The 19,664-nt window shown below is 33.4% G+C and overlaps 1 long non-coding RNA gene across 1 annotated transcript; it reads right to left on the bottom strand.

Moving 5' to 3' along the window:
- Positions 1-5,915: 5,915 nt before the first annotated feature.
- Positions 5,916-18,099, bottom strand: LOC127290096 (uncharacterized). Its single transcript, XR_007844253.1, has 8 exons — positions 17,788-18,099; positions 15,397-15,684; positions 13,063-13,203; positions 11,742-11,930; positions 11,007-11,088; positions 8,666-8,764; positions 8,388-8,512; positions 5,916-6,682 (listed from the first exon to the last, which is right to left on the bottom strand). It is a non-coding gene; the product is annotated as an uncharacterized LOC127290096 (long non-coding RNA).
- Positions 18,100-19,664: the final 1,565 nt, after the last annotated feature.

The following is a 19,664-nucleotide window of genomic DNA, read 5'->3' as shown; positions in this document are numbered from 1 at the left end:
ATGGAAAAATTTTTTTCACTCGAGGCGCGTATGAAAGCGAAGTCAGAGTGGGAGAATAAAAGATTTCGGACACAGGACAAATCGCTTTTAACATACTATAACGAACAAATTAGAATGGCAAGAATCTCTGTACCGCGTATGGAGCAACATGAAATAAATTTTATTATAATGAATCAATTTCCTCAAAGAGTTCGAGATATTTTAGCGACTATCGATTACGATGATAGTATGAAAATCTCTCAGGCACTCGCGCGTTTAGATTTATCACATGCGGGAAGTCAAGATAAGGGTTCGGGTCATTATCAAAATCAAAATAGTAATCAAAACAATAGTTCTTATAATCCAACAAAAAATAATTATCACTCGAATTCTAGTAAGCCGAATAATTTACCGAATGAAACCCAAAATGAGTGTAATCAAGAGGGACAAAAAAGTGAAAATTGGCGTGATCGAGGTGATAGGCAATTTAAAAGAAATGATTCGTATGAAACTTCGCGGGGCAGATTTCAGGATAATCGCGGTGCTAGAAATCGTGAATGGGGAAAAAGAGATAATTATAATCGAGATAACAATGTTGAAAATAAAGAAAATAATTCTAGTAAGGATAGTTCGGAAGTTTCGAGAGAAAATGTACGATCGCTGCAAAAGGCAAAGGAGACAGATTTTGTCGAGGAACTTTGCTGGGATGTGCAACCAAATAATAACGATATGGAGTTGAAAATAGAGCCTCGTGTAGTCAGTCCGCGAATGATGATTCGTATTGTCAACGGGAAATATCCAATGCTTATTGATTCGGGAAGTGAAGTTACCTGTATTTCGGAGAATTTATACAATGAATTAAAAAGAGAGTGTAAATTGTCCGAACTACCAGTGAGTAACGTATCGATTCATGGTGCACTGGGAAGTAAGGCTACGACTATAAGAAAACAAATTCAGCTTACGATCGGTGTAGGAAATGAGGAAGTAGTTTTTCCATTTTTGGTTGTACCAAGTTTATCGTCACAAATTATTGCTGGTGCTGATTGGCAGTCCCATTTTAGAATGATTATTGATTTTGAAAGTAAAATTATAAAATTTAATGGTATTAATTTGAATAGCGAAGAAATATCTTTCCACTCGAAACCGGTAGAAAAATCGATACGATTATGTAATTTATTGGTGATTAAGCACGATTTATGGTACCAAACGAACGAAAATTCCAAGGGTCAATTAGATAAAGAAAATGTTTGTAATTTGGGAAATGTGTATATAGATTCACAAGAATTAGATTCCGAAAGGGGGGATCAATGTTACGAACAGTCCGTGTCAAATCAGGGAATAGAAAATCATTTTGTACAGAATATAGAGATTGAAATAGGTAAAAATTTTGAGGAAGAAGTCGAGCATTATATAGATGAGATAAAGACGTTGAATGATGAACAGAAATGGATTGTTCGCGAATTATTAATGGAAAATCGTGCGGTTTTTTCAGACAAACCCGGATGTACCCATATTTATGAACACAAAATTCGACCGATTAATGATAAAATAATTGTAAAAAAATCATACCCGATTCCGTTTAAATTGCAAAAGCCGGTTGACGAACGAATTGCCGAAATGGAACGGTTAAAAATAATAGAAAGAGCGGAAGTTGAATTTTGTAGTCCGTTGAGGGTCGTTGCTAAAAAAGACGGTAGTGTTCGAGTGTGTCTTGACGCGAGATTCGTGAATGCAATAATTGAGTCGGATAACGAATCCCCGGAAAAAATCGATGATTTATTAAAAGATGACGAAGGAATAAGATATATTTCAACCACTGATTTTGTAAATGGATATTGGCAGGTGCCATTAGCGAAAGAATCGCGAAAGTATACGGCGTTCATGCATAATGGCAAATGTTATCAGTTCTGTCGAATACCATTTGGTCTTAAAACTGCGGGTGCAGGTTTCATTCGAGCCGTAAGTCTGGGATTGGGGGATCGATTGTTGTCGCGTATAAAAGTATATATTGACGATTTTCTGATTGCGTCAGAATCTTTTGAAGAACATATTGATTTATTAAATGAACTGTTCAAGAAATTAATTGAATTAGGATTTACATTAAGTTTAAAAAAGTCTCGATTTTTCTGTGAATCAGTAAAGTTCTTAGGGGTGATTATTGATCAGACTGGGGTGCGTGCTGACCCCGAAAAATTGCAAGCTATTAATGATTTTCCACCTCCTAGGGATAGGAAGCAGTTACAAGGTTTTCTTGGAGTGTGCGGTTTCTCGCGACGATTTGTCCGAAGTCATGCAAATTTTATTGCGCCGTTTCGGGATCTTCTTAGACCTAATACAAAATGGAGTTGGTCCAAAGGACACGAACAAGCCTTTTGTGAAATAAAAAAAAATTTTATGAACTCGGTCGTTTTGCATCACGTAATACCCGATAGAATGTTTAGATTACAGACAGACGCAAGCGATGCGGGGATAAGCGGTGTCTTATACCAGTTAGATGATGAGGGTGAAATGCGAATCGTTGCGTTGATTAGTCGTGTGTTAACTAAATTCGAGGTCCGGTACACTGTCACTGAAAAAGAATTGTTGGCCATAATTTATTCACTATTGAAATTCAGGCGATATCTTCTTGGAGAGCACTTTGAAATAGTAACCGATCATAAGGCGCTTACGTTTCTTTTGAACACTCCGTATCATAATGCGCGGTTGATGAGGTGGGTGTTATTTGCCCAAGAGTATGATTATACTATATATCATTGTAAAGGAACGGATAATGTTATAGCTGATTTTTTTAGCCGAAATTTTGATAATCAGATTGGTGCCTCGTGTAAAGAAAACGAATTTTTCGTACGTGAATTGGTAAAATGTTGCGCTGATAATGATGAGATTAATAAGCAAAAGTTTTTGCTGTCGAGTTTAGAAATGAAACAAGAATTACTGGAAGAAGTTGTAAATCTTGCGGAGTCTCAGGGTTGTGATGAAATGATAATGCGTATGAGAGAAAAATCTGACTCATCTATGGATTTCCGAAAGGATAATGAAATTCTTTATGGTAAATCTGTGCATGATCAGGATTGGAAGTTAATGATCCCTAGAGTTTTTATAACAACGCTATTGTCATCGATTCATGAACAATTGGGACACGCGGGCGGTCAAAAAATGCAGAAATATATCGAGAGATTTTTCTTTTGGCGATATATGCGTAAAGACATAAAGAATTTCGTGCGTACTTGCGATCTATGTCAGAAGACAAAATATATAAATTATCGAATGGAGGGTACTTATAATTTTGTGAGTGTCTCGGGACCTCATGAACTCGCTTCGGTTGATTTTTTTGGTCCTCTTCCGTCTTCGATACGTGGAATGAAATATATTTTTGTCGTGCAAGACATTTTTTCTAAGTGTGTAGCTTTATTTCCTATACGTCGGGCAAATACTCAGATTTGTTTAAAGATCTTAGAAAAGCAATATTTTAAAAAATATGGGAAGCCAAAGCGCATACTGTCCGATAATGGAACACAGTTCACATCGGAGCTGTGGAAATCGACATTGGAATCTCACGATGTTAAGGCCATATTTTCGTCTGTGAGGCATCCTCAATCGAACCCCGTAGAAAGAACGATGCGTGAGTTGGGGAGGATGTTTCGAGCTTATTGTGCCGATAATCATTCGTCATGGGGTCGGATAGTTCCGTTCGTGGAGGATTGTCTAAATTATTCGTATAGTAATAGCACAGGTGCTATTCCGTATGAACTGCATTTTGGTGAAACCGTGCATGAAAAAATTTATGAAATGTTTCCCTTACTAAAAAGACGTTCACTTGATAGAAAATTTCAAATTGAAATGGCGAACGAAAATTTGAGAAAGGCGTTTCAAAAACGCGTGAAACAGCAAAAGGGTGGAAGTAATATTTCCTTAAAAGTTGGTGATCTTGTTCTGGTTAGGGTAAAACATTTATCAAGTGCAGTAAAGAAATTGACATCAAAGATGTTTCATTTATATGAAGGTCCATATAGAATTAGTCGAGATTTGCAAAATAATGCCTTCGTTTTGTCTGATGTGTCGGATGAAAATTTAGTCCTGGGAACGTACAATCGATTTTTATTAAAAAGGTATAATGAACGTTCTGAGGTGAGTTTGTAGTTGATTGATGAGCGATCATTTCCTGGTGATGTGATGACGCAAACTTATCATATTTCGCGGATTTGTTGAGTATTGCGATGAGTTGCTGATTGATCATTCGACTGATGGATCTATGAAAAGAATGTAAAAAAAAAAAAAAGAATAATATATGTATGTGTCATCGGTAAATTGCCCACAAGGTCATTGTAAATGTATGTCGACGAAGACTGTCTAATCTTAAAGAAAACTCATAATATTTGGATGTGTGGCGATCACGGGTGATTATATTCCAATATGTGTTTGACACCCTTATATTGAAATAGGGGGATAAATGTAACGAATTTTGATATTAGTCGGGGATCGCCGAATAGATTGTTACGTGTATGTAAATCTCGTGCGTAATCGGTAGTAATCCGATTACTACCGAATGAAAGAAAGCGATATGAGCGGTATTGTGTGTGTCGCGAATATTAGAATCGCAAGAGTCGCGCTGCGACGAGCATAGTATACCCGTTAGCGGGGTAAGTAAATTGTAATTGTATTAAACGAAAAAGTGTAGCGGGATCTAATTGATTTTATTGTATAATTTGTACAGTCCAGGTGTGGGCGGAAACAAGGTGGATATTCCTGTTTTTTTATCGTTGCTTTGGAAGCGGGGATTAAACCTCTGTTTGAAGCGTCGCAAGTTGGTGACCACCTGTTTATTTCTACATATCAAATCTAGCCTTGTGAGAATTTGTCTCAAAACAATATTCGAAGGAAATAACGACACGAGATTCTCTGAGTTCGATTCGGCCGAGATTCGTCTTATTAATTGTATGTTTGACCAAGATTATACTGAAATAATCCAAAAATTGTGACTGACGCTCATCCAAAAGAGAACTCTATCTCCACGTGTCTGCGCTTCTTGTTCATCAAATTCCGAGAAATATATATGAGATAAGTAAAAACAAAAATAACTTATTCTTGCGATTCAAATTGTATATTTTAAATTTATGCTTTTACACACAAATACCAAATTGATAGATTTTACTAAAAATATATATTGTTAAATTAAATTTCAAGCTTTTGTTCACGTATGATTGTGGAGTGACTAATATAAGTACGAATCTGAATATTGTATAGAATTTTTTTTAATATTGTCAAATCCAAATAAATTCGAACTCACATTTAAATTTGATTTTTTTGTTATAATATCTGTTTAAAAAATTAATAGGTTACAAGCCTATTGCTATAATTTTTCCGCAATTACGACCAGATCCGAACAAAGATTATACAAAGAAAGCCCTTGTGGGTTCTCTTTCTCTCTCTTGGAACAAGTTTTCCCTTTTCACTTGGTTCCCTCTTTAAGCCCTTTATATGTATATATACCAGCTTTAATAGGATGGATCGATAATGATCCAACTGTATGTTTATTTAAAAGGATTAGTATAATATCATCTAATTATCTCTCTATTCTGTATAGTTTCCAAAAAATAACAAATTTCTTAATTCTATTTTCATACAATAAAATAGAAACGAAAAAATTCTCTCATAAAATTATAATAATATCAACTTTTGCCATCGAGAATCATCAAAACGTCTATCAAAAATGATTAGTATAGAAACGATGCTATGGATGAATAGACAAACAGGACTTAATTATGTTTTAGATATATAGATTAAACTAATCATATTTATACACGAGTAAAGATCACTTCAGATCAGGCAAAAATCAATCAGAAAATAATAGAGGAATCGTTTTCGTTTGTATAAATTATGCAATAATGTAGAAGAAGAAGAAGAAGAAGAAGAAGTAAATACTGAAGAGGAAAAAAAATCTATTTTTGAAATTGAAGGGGATGTTTTTTGAAAAAAAAAAATTTCTTTTAAGGCTGCAAAAGAATTAAAAGGACCCCCCGTTGGGGTATCGGTTACGCTTTAACCGCATTTAAGGGTTTCAAAGTATATCTTTGGTTATTTGGTTTAGTTGGGAACTGAGAGGAGGACTTACGAGGTCCTTATGGAGCCTGACGGTGGCGCCAAGAAGATCTGTATCTCGCGGCGATTGGCGGCGCGAGTCTCGCATAGAAAGAGAGAGAGAGAGAGAAAGAGAGGCCCTTTCCATGTGCGCTTGGGACCCCGAAGCACACGGCTCATCAAAGATAACATCTAATTCCGAATCGCCCGTTCGTGTAGGCTTCTTGTTCGAGATGTCCTGCTTTGCGTATGGGACACTATGTGAAGGCACCGCCTTGTCTGACAGAAATCGGAGAATGGTCCAATGAACACGAGTATATATAGATAAATGCCTGTTTCTCACGTTTTATCGTAAACTTATATAGGAAGTCAAATTATTCTCTGAGAAAATCCTTTTCTTAATGATGATTCAAGACCATGAAAATTCCTCCAAATTCTATAGTTAGCAAAAAATATTTGCCACCAAATTTCCAGTTGATCAAACATTTTTCATAGTCGCATCATCTCGTATAATTTTTCCAATTTTATCATAATCAGGAAATGAATTTCTTTCATAGCAGAATGGAATCGTGTGTTATTGCTTGAGGAAAAATGAATAGTTTCCAAAGATTCATCATTTTCAGATCTGTAACAAAAATTTGCATATAGTTATATATTTTAAAGAGATAAATAATTATAAATTATAATTAAATATAAATTTTGCAGTTATAATTATTTGATAAAATTAATTTTGAATTTATGATTCTAAATAATTTAAAATAAAAAATATTTTTTTGCTTTTAAAAATATGTGATTTCATAAAAAAATGAAAATTTTGCAAGACCAGTAACTTTTTATTGTATCCATAAGCTAATGTCTAAAAGTCATTGATATGCATATAAAAACTTTGTAAACTGGTTTTAATATGTCTCCTTTATATTCAGTGTAAGTATATGTTTGCCAATTGTCGACAGCTTTGACGACTACTGTTTTCTTTTTTTTTTTACCCTTTCCCCCACGCAATGAGACGAGTTTTGTGGTCCATAATAAATTTAAATAGTACGTTCCCTAAAAAAAAATCATTCGGAAAAAAACCAAGGCTATGTATATATATTACAGAAGAAAGTTTGCAGATATTTTTCAAATTGAAAATAATATCAATTTACAGTAAATATAACAGAAAAATTAACACTAATTAATTAAAAATAACGTTATTGTTAATTAAACGTCAATAATTTATGTTTCGGTTTAATTATATATATAGCAAAGAAGAAAAATATAAATTTCAAATTTTCTTAATCAAGTGAAAACGAACATAAAAATATGGATGGCAAAAAATAAGGATGAAATTAAGAGAAACGTTCACAGCAAATTGAATTCATCAATAAGTGCGAGAATTATAGAGAGAAATCGAGTTTTAGAACCTAATATGTCTGATGATAATAATTGGCACCATATAGGAAAAAGTCCAGATATATTATAATAATTGTAAAGCGTGGAAATCGAATCGATATAAAATGAAATATATATAAAGATGAATTTTTCTATTTGGAAAGCGAAGAATTAAAATTGCTTATACAATTAATTATATATATACTTTTACTAAAAGTCCAAATGGCTACCACCCTAAGAAGTGAAAGCGGATTAGATTCACAAGTCAGTTAACCCTGCTTTATGGCTATTACATGTCATTTCTCATTTATGCGCGCGTGTAACGTTTGCCAGAGCAGGTATTTAATCTCGCTTCGATCTTTCGAGAGTATAGAGACTATATATGCAGCTCTCAGTGTATCTTAAATTGTTGCTGTTGCTCAATACAGCATAGCTCACTGAACTAATGGTGAGCATAGTAGCACTTTCAACTTACAATATTATATATATTATTAAGTCTATACAAAAGTCTTATATATTACATCGAATTTGTACATTTTCTTAATTCACGACTATAAATTTAATATCTCTTAATAGAGGATAAGTACCGCAATAAATATATAGCAAATAATTTTCTTATCGCCAGGTGCAAGAAATAATGTTCACAAATATTATTTGAAATCACAAATTATGCAAACAAATAGTGTGTTGACATTTATGAAAATTCGTACAATTATTATTATTGTCAACAAAGCGAAAAAGGAGAATCGAATTTTTTGTTGCGTCTATTTTGTTATCATAATCTTTTAAAACAGCTCTCTTATGCAGACACAAAAGGCGTGCGGTCAAATCAAGCATTTGTATTCCGTAGAGATTTTTCAACGGCGGCTGGACAGTTTTCTCATTTCGTTTATGGCGGGCCATAACATATCTCTATAATATATAATATTCGCTATATACGTATAGCGAATCGTACATACCTCTATCGTTTCTTATTCCACAAATTTTCCACTTGCACTTCATATAATAAATATGATGATTCAATAGGTACAATTTCATTATGATAATTTTCCTTCTCCGGTTCAATAAACCCATATTGCTTCCTCTGTATAAACAAACAAATAATATTAATATAAAATATATAATTCGATGACAAATTAAATTAATATGTTTTAATCTCATTAAAATCTAAATTTAAAAAATTCCCAAAAAAAGTATTTTTCAATTTTTACGTTTAGCAAATAATATATATAAAAACCTTAATTCAAATTTAGAACGCAGCTATTCTCTTTCCGCCATATGATGGAGTAAAACGTTGATCATTAAAGATAGAATAATTTATTCAGTTCCGGAGCTCCTGGGAAAAAAGAGAAAAATGATAAGAACAATACAATTAGAAAAAAAATTGATACAATAATTAAAAATCATGATACAAAAGAAATTTATAAGACAAGAATCATCAAACTTTATAACAAAATATAATTAAACGTTTATAAACGAAAAATCACATTATCTGATTAGGAATGACTATATATCCTAAACAGTGATGATATTCTACGAGTTTTTGTCCTGATTAATATGGTGCAATGCTATATTACTAATAATTATAGACTGTTGAGTAAATTGTTTTCTATAGACTCGTAGGATGATCTTATCTATATATTAATTATACACGTGATATATAAGACTGAAGAATGTAGAAATGAAATTAAATAGAAGTGACTAAGTCGGCGAATCGTAAACCGAATAGCAATGGCGCCATATGGGAATATTATGGTGGTCAATATATATATATATATGTATAGATCGAAATTGGCGATTTTGCACATCATCGTCGTCGTCGTCGTCCATGGCGCGCAGTGAATAACGTCAATGTCTGCTTCATTCCTTCTCGAAATATTTGATTTTGAAAATTAAGAAGCAGTTCCCTGGACCAAAGCCAGACAGGTTCACACTAAATGGCGGTCAGACCTGAGGCATGTCGCGCGCCATGGGGCGCCGTAGCAAAAGCGCCGACTTCTTCGGCACTCCTTATTTTCTTTTTTTTTTTTTATTTTTTATTCGACTCGGTTTGTCCGTGCGATATTCTAATGATATTAACCGTTACTTTTATGTCATGTGTACACATTGCTCGCAGATCTATACCTACCGCATTCTACAACAACAACAACCCCCCTCGATATCTTATTACAATATTTTTCTATATTAAAATTCACCGACTTGTTTTGTGATATCTGATAGTGTGTTAAATGCTAAATTAACACATTGTCAAGAAACCGTTTTATGGGTTTGAACAAATGTTATGCATAGAAAGTTTGCATTGATTTATAATTTTATACTCATCAGATAATTATATACAAGATGTTAATTCCAAAATCAAGATATATATTTATGTTTGAATGAACAATTGATTTTTTTATATCTGGTTAATTAAAAATAAATCTCTTAATTTCGAAAATTCACTTTCAGCATTTGAAATTTCAAATCAAGAGCGTTTTAAAATAAAAAAAATTCTGATTTATTATATATAGATTTGAACATAAATGATAAAATAATTATACTTGATGCAATCAGCTATATTCAATAGTGGTCGCACGGTGTTTATGACTCGGTTAAAAAATAAAATAAAAAAATGCGGTGATCTCGAAAAGAATTGCTTAATGTCGCGCGCATATCTGCACGAGAGTAACTGATGATGAAAAAAAAAGTATAAAGCTCAATGAATATAGTGTGTATTACTCCGACATATGCTAGAAGTACAACAACGTAGTCTGTCTGACAGCCAGTCATTACAATTAAGTAGAAGCAGCATTGAATCTTTATATTGCTTGTAGCACCACGCTTTGTTTTTGTCCAACAACCCGACATATATTTTTGCTTTTTTTTCCTCTTTTCCTCTCTCTCTCTCTCTCTCTCTCTCTCTACTTATATGCCAACGTTAGAAATCTTCCACAGCAAAAGCACTTTAGTCAGACAAACGATCGCTCAATAAATTCCGGAATGCCCGGTATTTCAAATGAAATGTATGTGTGTTACCCGCGAGAAATATTTTACGTCCCCGAAAAATCGTTAAATGCGAATAGAAAACCTTCAGACATTAATTTCATAAAGACTTTCAAAAAAAATTTTGCTCCCATAAAATTAATTTTCATTTTTTATTTATTAAATAATTATTTCAGAATTTTATTTTTAAATCAAGGAAAAAATCTCTTTTGAGAAATATGTCAGTAGATGATAATAAAATATCAAAAATAATGAAGAGATGATAAACTGAACTACCAGAAAAAGATTAGTCTGCTTTTTTTATATATCCGTCAATATAGAGCGAATATGGTTAAGGAGAAACAGACCCTAAAAAATAATTAGGGATTGTTTATTGCTAGAAATTATCCCATTTCTATGATGACTTCTATTAGTATTTTTGACTTGAGTCTTATTTACACAACAGGTAAATAACATATGGTTAGCAGAAATCTTTGACTACTCGATTAACATAATGCCGCGCGTTCCAACTGTTTTCAGAGAAACCTATATACGCAGCATGTGTGTTATTTTTTTTTTATATGACAGATCATTTGTCTTATTAAAATTATACTTACACGCAACTTTGGTGTAGTCAATGATTTTAAGTCAAATTTAAGATTCAGAACTTCTTTTCCATTGAAGTATAATTTCCGTATTCTGAAAAAAAGAGAAATTATAAATTAATATATATATTTTTTTAAAAATTTATCATACATTCTACTTTTTAATTTTGTTTATGAAATTTATATTTTTTTTTGCTATTAAAAAAAGAAAGAAAAATTGAAGAAACGGAATTAAAATAATAAATTGTTTCATAAGGACTCGGTATATATATAAATACGAAAAGATTAATTCGCGTGGTCACAAATCTCGAGAAATCGTAGTTTTGTCTGTTATATTTATAAGTGTATAGGGTAACCATGGGATATGTAATAAAATTGGAAGAATGCATGGGGTCGTCAAATACATATAAATTCTCTTGTCCTGACCGAATCGAAAGTGACAGACGGCTGGCAATATTGTACATTCCTATCGCACCTAAGGACTCACAGTCAGGGTGCAAAAGTAGATATTTTCACGCTTTTTCACAAAAAAAAAAAACAAACCAATTTCATAAAAGAATTCAAATAAAATAAAAAGAGGAGAAAAAATATAGAAAGATTTAAAAATGATAAATATTGAGACAAAAAATATGAAATAAAAATATATGAATTAAAAATTAGAACAAATTTACACGAAGAACATAAGATATAGAGATTTGATAATATTTTTAACAAGGGTGGAGAAAAAAAATAAAAGTAAATTCTTACGAGGTAGGTGGCGCCTTTTCAAGACTATAAATAACGAATTTCCGCAGTCTCGAAGATGGGTTTTTTTGAGGCCATCTAATTACGGGGTTCGAAAGAAAATATCCATTGCCACCAGCATCCACTTTTAAACAACGAGATGCACATACTTCACTGTTAATGTCCAATTCATTCTTCATTGTAGATTTCACCCTGAAAATACAATCATATATATTAGTATGTCTTTTTATCAATCAATTATTAAATTTACAAAAATTAATAATAATAATTTTTATAGTCTTCTATAAATTTCTCTATTTTTAAATATTATTATTGATTGAAAACAAGTGCCTTGAAATTCATTATATATATCTGATAGAACTTGCATTCAAGAATTAAAAAATTTAATTATAGCAGTTAATCATTCAGTTGATTATCTGTAAATACTAAACCTCATGTTTACTGCCGAAATAAAGCTATAATAGAGAAATGTATAATCGTATTTCTATATGTCGTTTACTGCCAGTAAATTCATTTTATCAGAGTGTGTATATAAATAAAACTTTTAAACCGACAAATTTTACATGGATCGACTTTTTTCACTAATAAATAAACTTTTCTAAATAAAATTTCTATGATATAAGTTTGAAATTGATTAACTCTCTTGTATCATTAAATATATATTCTCAATTAACTCGCGGATAAATAAAATAGTGACGATAAAATCTTTATCATTTAACAGCAAAATATATATATCTAATGAAACCAAATTCAAACTTGATAGTAAAATTTGAAATTTTTATAGAAAATAAAAGAAAGAAATTTCGAATTTCTTTTTTCTTACAAAATATGGATCAGGATATACAAAAAAATATCCTTGGATAATTAACTAAGATTTTTTGAAGGATTCGTGAGGCATATACTGAGTTGAGTATGCCTAAAGGAGTTTTATGTATATGTGTAGTGGTCGCGTGGGCGTAGTAAGTTCGTGCGAAGCTCTCCGGAGCAGAACCAGCGATTATGCTGTCGACACTCTCTCCTCGTCGTGGAAACGAGGAAAGAAAGAGGATGAACGAGTATTTGCGAAGAACGTGCGCGCATGCTGCCGCATAATTCGACCGCCATTGCGCCATTGAGGCCCGCGTGTGTCTTCTTCTTCTTCTCGCGTATACACATCCTGCTGCGGCCTATACCACCTTCTTGGTGCGTTAAAATCATTTCTGCATGTATGTACGCGACGACTTATGTGCTCGAGTAAGTGTGGTTCACTAGGGGCGTGGCGGCTCCCTGGTGGTCTTTCACTGGCGTAGAATTTCAATTTTTAATCCTTTCCTCAATCACTCACCTTTTTATATTTTCAAAAATGTAAATTTTTGAAATTTCCCCTTCCTTCGAAAATTGTTATTTCTTATTATTCCAAATTTGATCCATTTCTAAAAATCCAAGTGTCGCCATTCCATTGATCGTCACGTAGCAAATAGTCCAACTGTAAAAAATAAATTTAATTAATTTTCTATTAAAAAAAAACTATTTTTAATCCAGCAATAATAAAAATCGTATACACGATATAAAAAAAAACAAAACTAATTTATCTTTTTGCATAAAGCAGTTTTCGTTTCTCATTTCCCAAGCCCAATAATCAAGCGCACTATTTATGTGATGTAATCTATCCTGATTAAGTATTTATCTAGATTTTCAGTTAAAGTATAAAGGTGATTACGCCAATGGTCAGGTAACTACCGCGTAACGAGCACACTCGCGCGCTCGCCCCTTTCTTCCACGTCCTCGCAATCCCGAAGCGTCTGGTCACGAACGTTGGACCTCACATCGTCACGCTTATAAGATCTCTCCCCACCTGTATAATCCATAGTGATTTTATTCTCGCTTTACAATTTAAACAATAACACCATATATATATATATATATATATATATATACAATTATGAAAATTATCTTTAAAATGATATTTCAAAATCAAAATTATAAAAAAGCAAAATTCGATATAATAGATCCTTTTTTTTTTTAAATCTCTATATGTTTGGATCGTAGCCACAAAACCATGAAATGAACCGTGAAAATGCTATACAAGCAAATTTGATAAATTACTTTCAAGAGTCTCGCTAAAAATTGATTTAGTAGACTGATCTCATAATAGATTCGGTGATTAGTAACGCGTTACCCAAACACTTCAGAGATTTTAAAGATATTAATCATGCCATATACTGGCCACCCAATTTTTCTATAAAACAACATAAAATACGATCATCGACCATAAAGAAAGAAAAAAAAAAAAAACAAGAAATATGCCCGATTAATTAGCATATTTAAGCCAATTAACGATACGTCATTTTGTCAGCGGTTATTAGTTTTTTTTTTACCTGATTTCAATACAAGTTTAGAAAAAATATTCGAAGAATATATCGATAAAAGAAGCCGCAAAAGACATAGTCGGAATAATTAAAAAATAAAACATTGATCAAGGTGTTGAACCGGTCTCGATTTTTTCTGGCAAATAAATAATATATTTGATTCATATTTGACAACATAGAATATTTTTTTTATTATTTAAGCAAAAATAAAAAAAAGATTTTTTTCTTTTATATAATAAATATTGATTCGACAATGAATCGCACGAGTAATTAAAATTAATTGTGCACAATTAATTTATGCCATTATTGATTAAGAAAACATTTCGGTTTAATAATTCGAATGTGCAAGCTGCATTTATCATTTCCGTCAATTATCTCTGTTCATCATCAAGTATATATGGACTAAGAGAAAAGGCGCCTTACATTCCATTACAGTAGCCAATCAGCAATTATTTGAATTGGTGAAGATTATTTATTTTTTTTTTTGCATGCGGTGGCTTTCTTGGACGCGTTGAAAAGCTGTTCGCGAATGGCTCATAACGATTTCATTGGTGTGTATATGGTGTTCACGAAAGAGTAGAAAAAAATAAAAGATAATAACGTTCTCGAGAGAGCTGCCGAGAGGACTAACAAGCCAGATATCTTGAGTATATGAGCCACGCGATCTGGATTGTAAAACGTTTAGTGAAGAGAACTAGCCTTTGGCATATATGCCTGTTAAAATATTCAAAAACGGAAGCGAATTTCGTCCTGATAATACAATTACTAAATCAACTATAATTATATCATTGCCAATGACTTCATAGAAAATGGAAACGATTGCTTAATTTAGAAAATATTTCAATTTTCTAAAATTATGGAATTATGTGACAAAATATTTGGAGATGAAAACAAATGTGAAACTATTATTTTCCTTATTTTGGCAAATTTGGACAATAAACAAAAATTTGACCTCTAGAGAAAGAATCTCATATTATAGGGCAGAGTTCGTCATCGCAGTTCAGGACCCGTGTGACCATTCTCAGGGCATCGTGTTAATTTCACTTCAAAAATCGTAAAATGCAAATGAATGATCTCGGGTCCGGGCTCGATTGGCAAATTGCGAAAGAAGAAGGTTACTCTTCTCTCTTATGGGACGAGACGATGATGGGGCGACGGCCGTACAGGCGCCCAAGGTGGTCGGGTAATTTCGCGTAGCCCCAAAAAACGAACATCGCAAACAAGGTATAAGCGTGTGCGCCAGCAACTCTTGGCCATTGAGAAAGAAGTTTTTGGCTGCAGGATATAAAAATGTGTTGATTATACGTTACCACGAGGCGCGCCACGATCGTCCTACAAGAGGAGGATGAGATGGAAGTGTCGTTATATATACGAAAACACACAAAACTCTTTCTCTCTTCAACAAACATAATCTTCAAGAGAGGATCATCCTGTATATATATGTTTCTCTTCGAATATATCCCTTTTTTTTGAGATCGTTAAACGGTGGTACCTGCGATAATCATCTCCGTATTTCCTTCACGTTCAAATATGAAAAGCAATTCTGATTTCAATTCCTTGAATTCTGTTGATTTTCCCATTTTGAGCAGCTTCAATACCTACAAATAAAATTTATTTTAGAAAAATTGATCAAAAAAATAGATTTTGTTGTGTAATTTAAAAAAAAAATTTGACAGCAATTTTTTTTTTTTTTGAAAACGAGTTGTGTCTTAATTGCGAAACACATTTTGACAATTGGAGTGTGTCTCATAAATCGGTCAAAATCGCGAGAGATCTACTCATCGTTCACAAGTAATAAAATTAATGAATCGGGAGGGGTTTTGGTGTGTTATAGACCCTGGGGCCCGGATGTTCGCCTCCTGTTTGTGTGTCTGTGTTGAAGAGATTAAAAATAAATAAAAGGCAATATAAGTGCGGGGCCCCGCGCGAAACCCGTCATTACGCGAGGCGGGCCCACCTTGTTAGTCCTTGCTGTTGAAAGAAAGAGAGAGAGAGAACCCTATACACTCATTCAGAACGTCGGAGTCCTGGCGCCTGCGCCGTTAAAATTACTCGAAATTCAAAGAATTCTAACCACCAGGTTCTCACCCGGCGAAAATTGCTTATTTCGTGCGTGAATCTGCATGAACTTTCACGGAGGTCTTCGGACTTTTATATATAATCCTAATCTCTTCTAATATTCTTTCTATATAAAAGTAATAGACAAGAGCTGTCATTTTAATGTCGAAAATGATCGCTCTAACTTTTTGTTGTTTAATTTTTTACTAACACGCCCATTTTGAGCGCAGGAGCAGCTGATCTCTATATAGCTTCAAGTTGCATGTCGGATTTTAGATAAGATGCGACATTACCCTACAATTATGAATTATGAAATGACACCTATCGGTTTGGACACGTTATACCCTAGGTTATAATTTTCAAATTCACTGGAATGATTGTAGATTAAAAATGAAAAAAATAGATAGTGTCACCATGCTCTTTTGACTGGAATAATTGCAAAGAAAAATGGAATTTTAAATAACTTTTACTAGAAAAATATCAAGATAAAAAAATTTAAATTAGATAAAAAACTGTTTTTTTTTTAATATGACTGTTTCGAGAATGAGACAATATCATTACAAAGGGATACATGTGCCTCTCTCTCTCTCTCGAAGTTGCGATTATACCAGAGACGGGGAAAAGGAATAATAATCGAGTGACGGCGTAGGAGTCTAATGACAAGTAATTGGACAAAGCACCCGCAAATTGGACCACCGAGTAAGAGGTCAACAGGTCACCGGACGCTAAACGTCATCACCGTTGTTATATTTGCATCTGCCAATATAAATGAAGATCTGATCTCGTCGGCACTTCGTTACGCAACTACGAGATATACAGAATTAGAATTAGAAACAAGAAAAATACATCAAAGAAATCATTTTTTGTAATTAAAAATGAATCTAAAATATTATTTTCATGTCTCTTTTATAGAAGCACGCGACAAACGTTTTCTTAACGTGTATAAAGCCAAGATGTTAGGCCAAGATCTACGGGGGCTAATTACGGTAATGAGCCAGCTAGAACTACCACTTGAGACTCACGTCTTTGCTTTGGTATAGCCTAGCACTTTGAATTCACTTGGAAGCCGCCCTCGATCTGATAAGATAAAAGTAACTCCCATGAAACCACTTTGCCCTTTTTCCTATATATATATATATAAACACGCCACACATTCTCATATCGCTTCATTTTGATCCCACTGTTCGCTTCCTTCCCCGATTTGCCTTTTACTGATGGTGCGTTTACTCTTCTTTTTCATTTCGACGATCAACATCCACACCGCAGTGTGAGCGTCTTGGCTCGTCACTCCCGACGGTTTCCGATTCCTCGATGAGATACGATGATATATGCCACGCGGCTTGCTGCTGCTGTCTTCGTTTTATATCCAGGGTGTCTAATATAGAATACCACAAGTGTTATATACACGAAATATCAACTTTGATATTCAACTTCTGATATGGGTGTTGGAATTTCTCGAATGAGATTCCATCAAAAAATAAATTATGTTTTTCGAATTTCGATGAAATCTTGGCTCTATAATAAATTTTTGTATACATAATTATATATCGAATGATATTCGAAAAAACATTTTTTTAAAAAATTTTTTAAACCTATTATTGTTAATGAGAAAAAATTTAATAAGTCAAAAAAATAGTCCTTACTTGCAAATTGATTCTGCTTGAAAATGCAAAACCGCAACAAGAAAAAAAAATGTCGCGTAATAGCGAGGAGATTAAGTATAGTTGTATAATCCAAAGGAAGCCACCACTGAGTGGTATTAAGTAAAGTAAGAAGTAATCTCTTAGCAGTCACGCCATCGAGTTTCAACAGAGTTCGATTTATCCTGATTGGTTTTTCTCCCTTCGGATTTCACCTTCAAGAGACAGTTCTTTCTTCACCTTCCCTTTCCAAAAATCTAGTCATTTTGATATTGACGCTAATCACGTTTCACATTGTCCCTCACGTACACGACTCGTTCCCTGAAAATAAAATAAAGTCTTAAACTCATTTTTTTATAGAAAATAAAAATTTAAAGACTCGATTTTTATCGTCTGTTTACATTTAATGAATTTTATAAGTGTCTTTAGACACCTGCGATGAGAATTATGTGAACGATAATCGCCTTGGAATACAAGAGGGGTCGACCTAGATCGAAAGAGATTCAATTGCTCTAGCGCGCAAATAAATCCATTAGCGATCCAATCGCACTTCTCGGATTCATTGCCTCGAGAATTAGTTCTCGACCTCATCTTGCAATTTACTCCTCGAGTATTTTCTTGTTCTCATGCGCAAGACAATTACAGTACCATAGCATCGAGGGATTGTGAAATATTTCGTTAATTAATGAAATCACGTTTAATCGGAGGACAAATAATTATTTAAAACCTGTAGAATTATTCTTATCTCAATAACAATTTCCATTCTCTATATATCGAATTATAATCCTCATCACAATCTATTTATTTGTTCTTTAAATGATCTCTTTAGGAGAAAAATAAAAATTCCTAACTATCGAAGAACGACAAAACTTAAAACACTAAACGATTCTCTCCCACTTTTGGCTTTGAGAGAAACGCATAATGCAATCAGGTTTCATGCTCATCACGCGCCATCGGCCAGGTATCTACACGATGCCGAGTGCGTAGGAGAAACGTGCGTTTGATCAAATGCCGACCAACAAACATATACGCTATAACGTTACCCTATTAAACTCGCTCGTTACGAGTTTACACGAATCGTGCTCTCAAATTTAAAAGTCGACAATGAAAGCACGATCAGTTGAAAAAAAAAATCGCATATATAAAGACTTTATATATATATACACAAGTCCTCTTACACTTTCCATGAAAAAGAACATTCAAAAAAACAATGTGGCAGACGAATTGTCGTGTTAAAAATCTTACGAGAATCGAATACTCGATTGCCAATTATCTAACAAAGACAAGACTATAACCTTTCCGAAAACTACTTTCATTTTGTTGACATTTTTCTAAGAATATAATTTCGCTCGCCAAAGGAAATGTTTTGGCCAGAATCTAAAAGACAGAACAAGAATAGAAATGAATCTGCAATTAAAAAAAAAAAAAAATGATTTTTTTTTTATAATTGTCTCTTCTACTGGCAAAAGGAAAACATTTTCCCAAACCACAGAGAAATAAGCCATCCCCTTATTCCCATCAAGAAGATTCTCGCAGCATGTGTGGTCTCTTCTCTGCTCCAAAGGATACATACGGTTACATATATATATATATACAGTTATCCGCAAGATTATGGATAAATTTCTATCATGACTATTCATGAACGTTTAAGAGGGTAAAAGGTGGTTATAAGAGGATGGTATATAACTAGGGGTGGGGTTAAGAGGTCTCAGTTTCGAAAGCGTTTGTGTTGGCCGCACATCCGGCGGTCGGTCCTGCGGCAGATCCGGTAGGACAATGCGTTTGTTTCGTATATACATATAAGCGCGCGGCTCCTTTTTTCTGTGTCGTCGCACCGCTAAGCACCACAAGGTCCGAGGACTCAGTTCATCGCAGGACAA

The sequence above is a fragment of the Leptopilina boulardi genome, unplaced genomic scaffold, assembly GCF_019393585.1.
Source record: "Leptopilina boulardi isolate dan_hultmark-lab unplaced genomic scaffold, ZJU_Lbou_2.1 LbouV2_123, whole genome shotgun sequence".
Classification (NCBI taxonomy): domain Eukaryota; kingdom Metazoa; phylum Arthropoda; class Insecta; order Hymenoptera; family Figitidae; genus Leptopilina; species Leptopilina boulardi.
The sequence above is the reverse complement of the archived record's forward strand: the minus strand, read 5'-3'. Positions and strand labels throughout refer to the sequence as shown.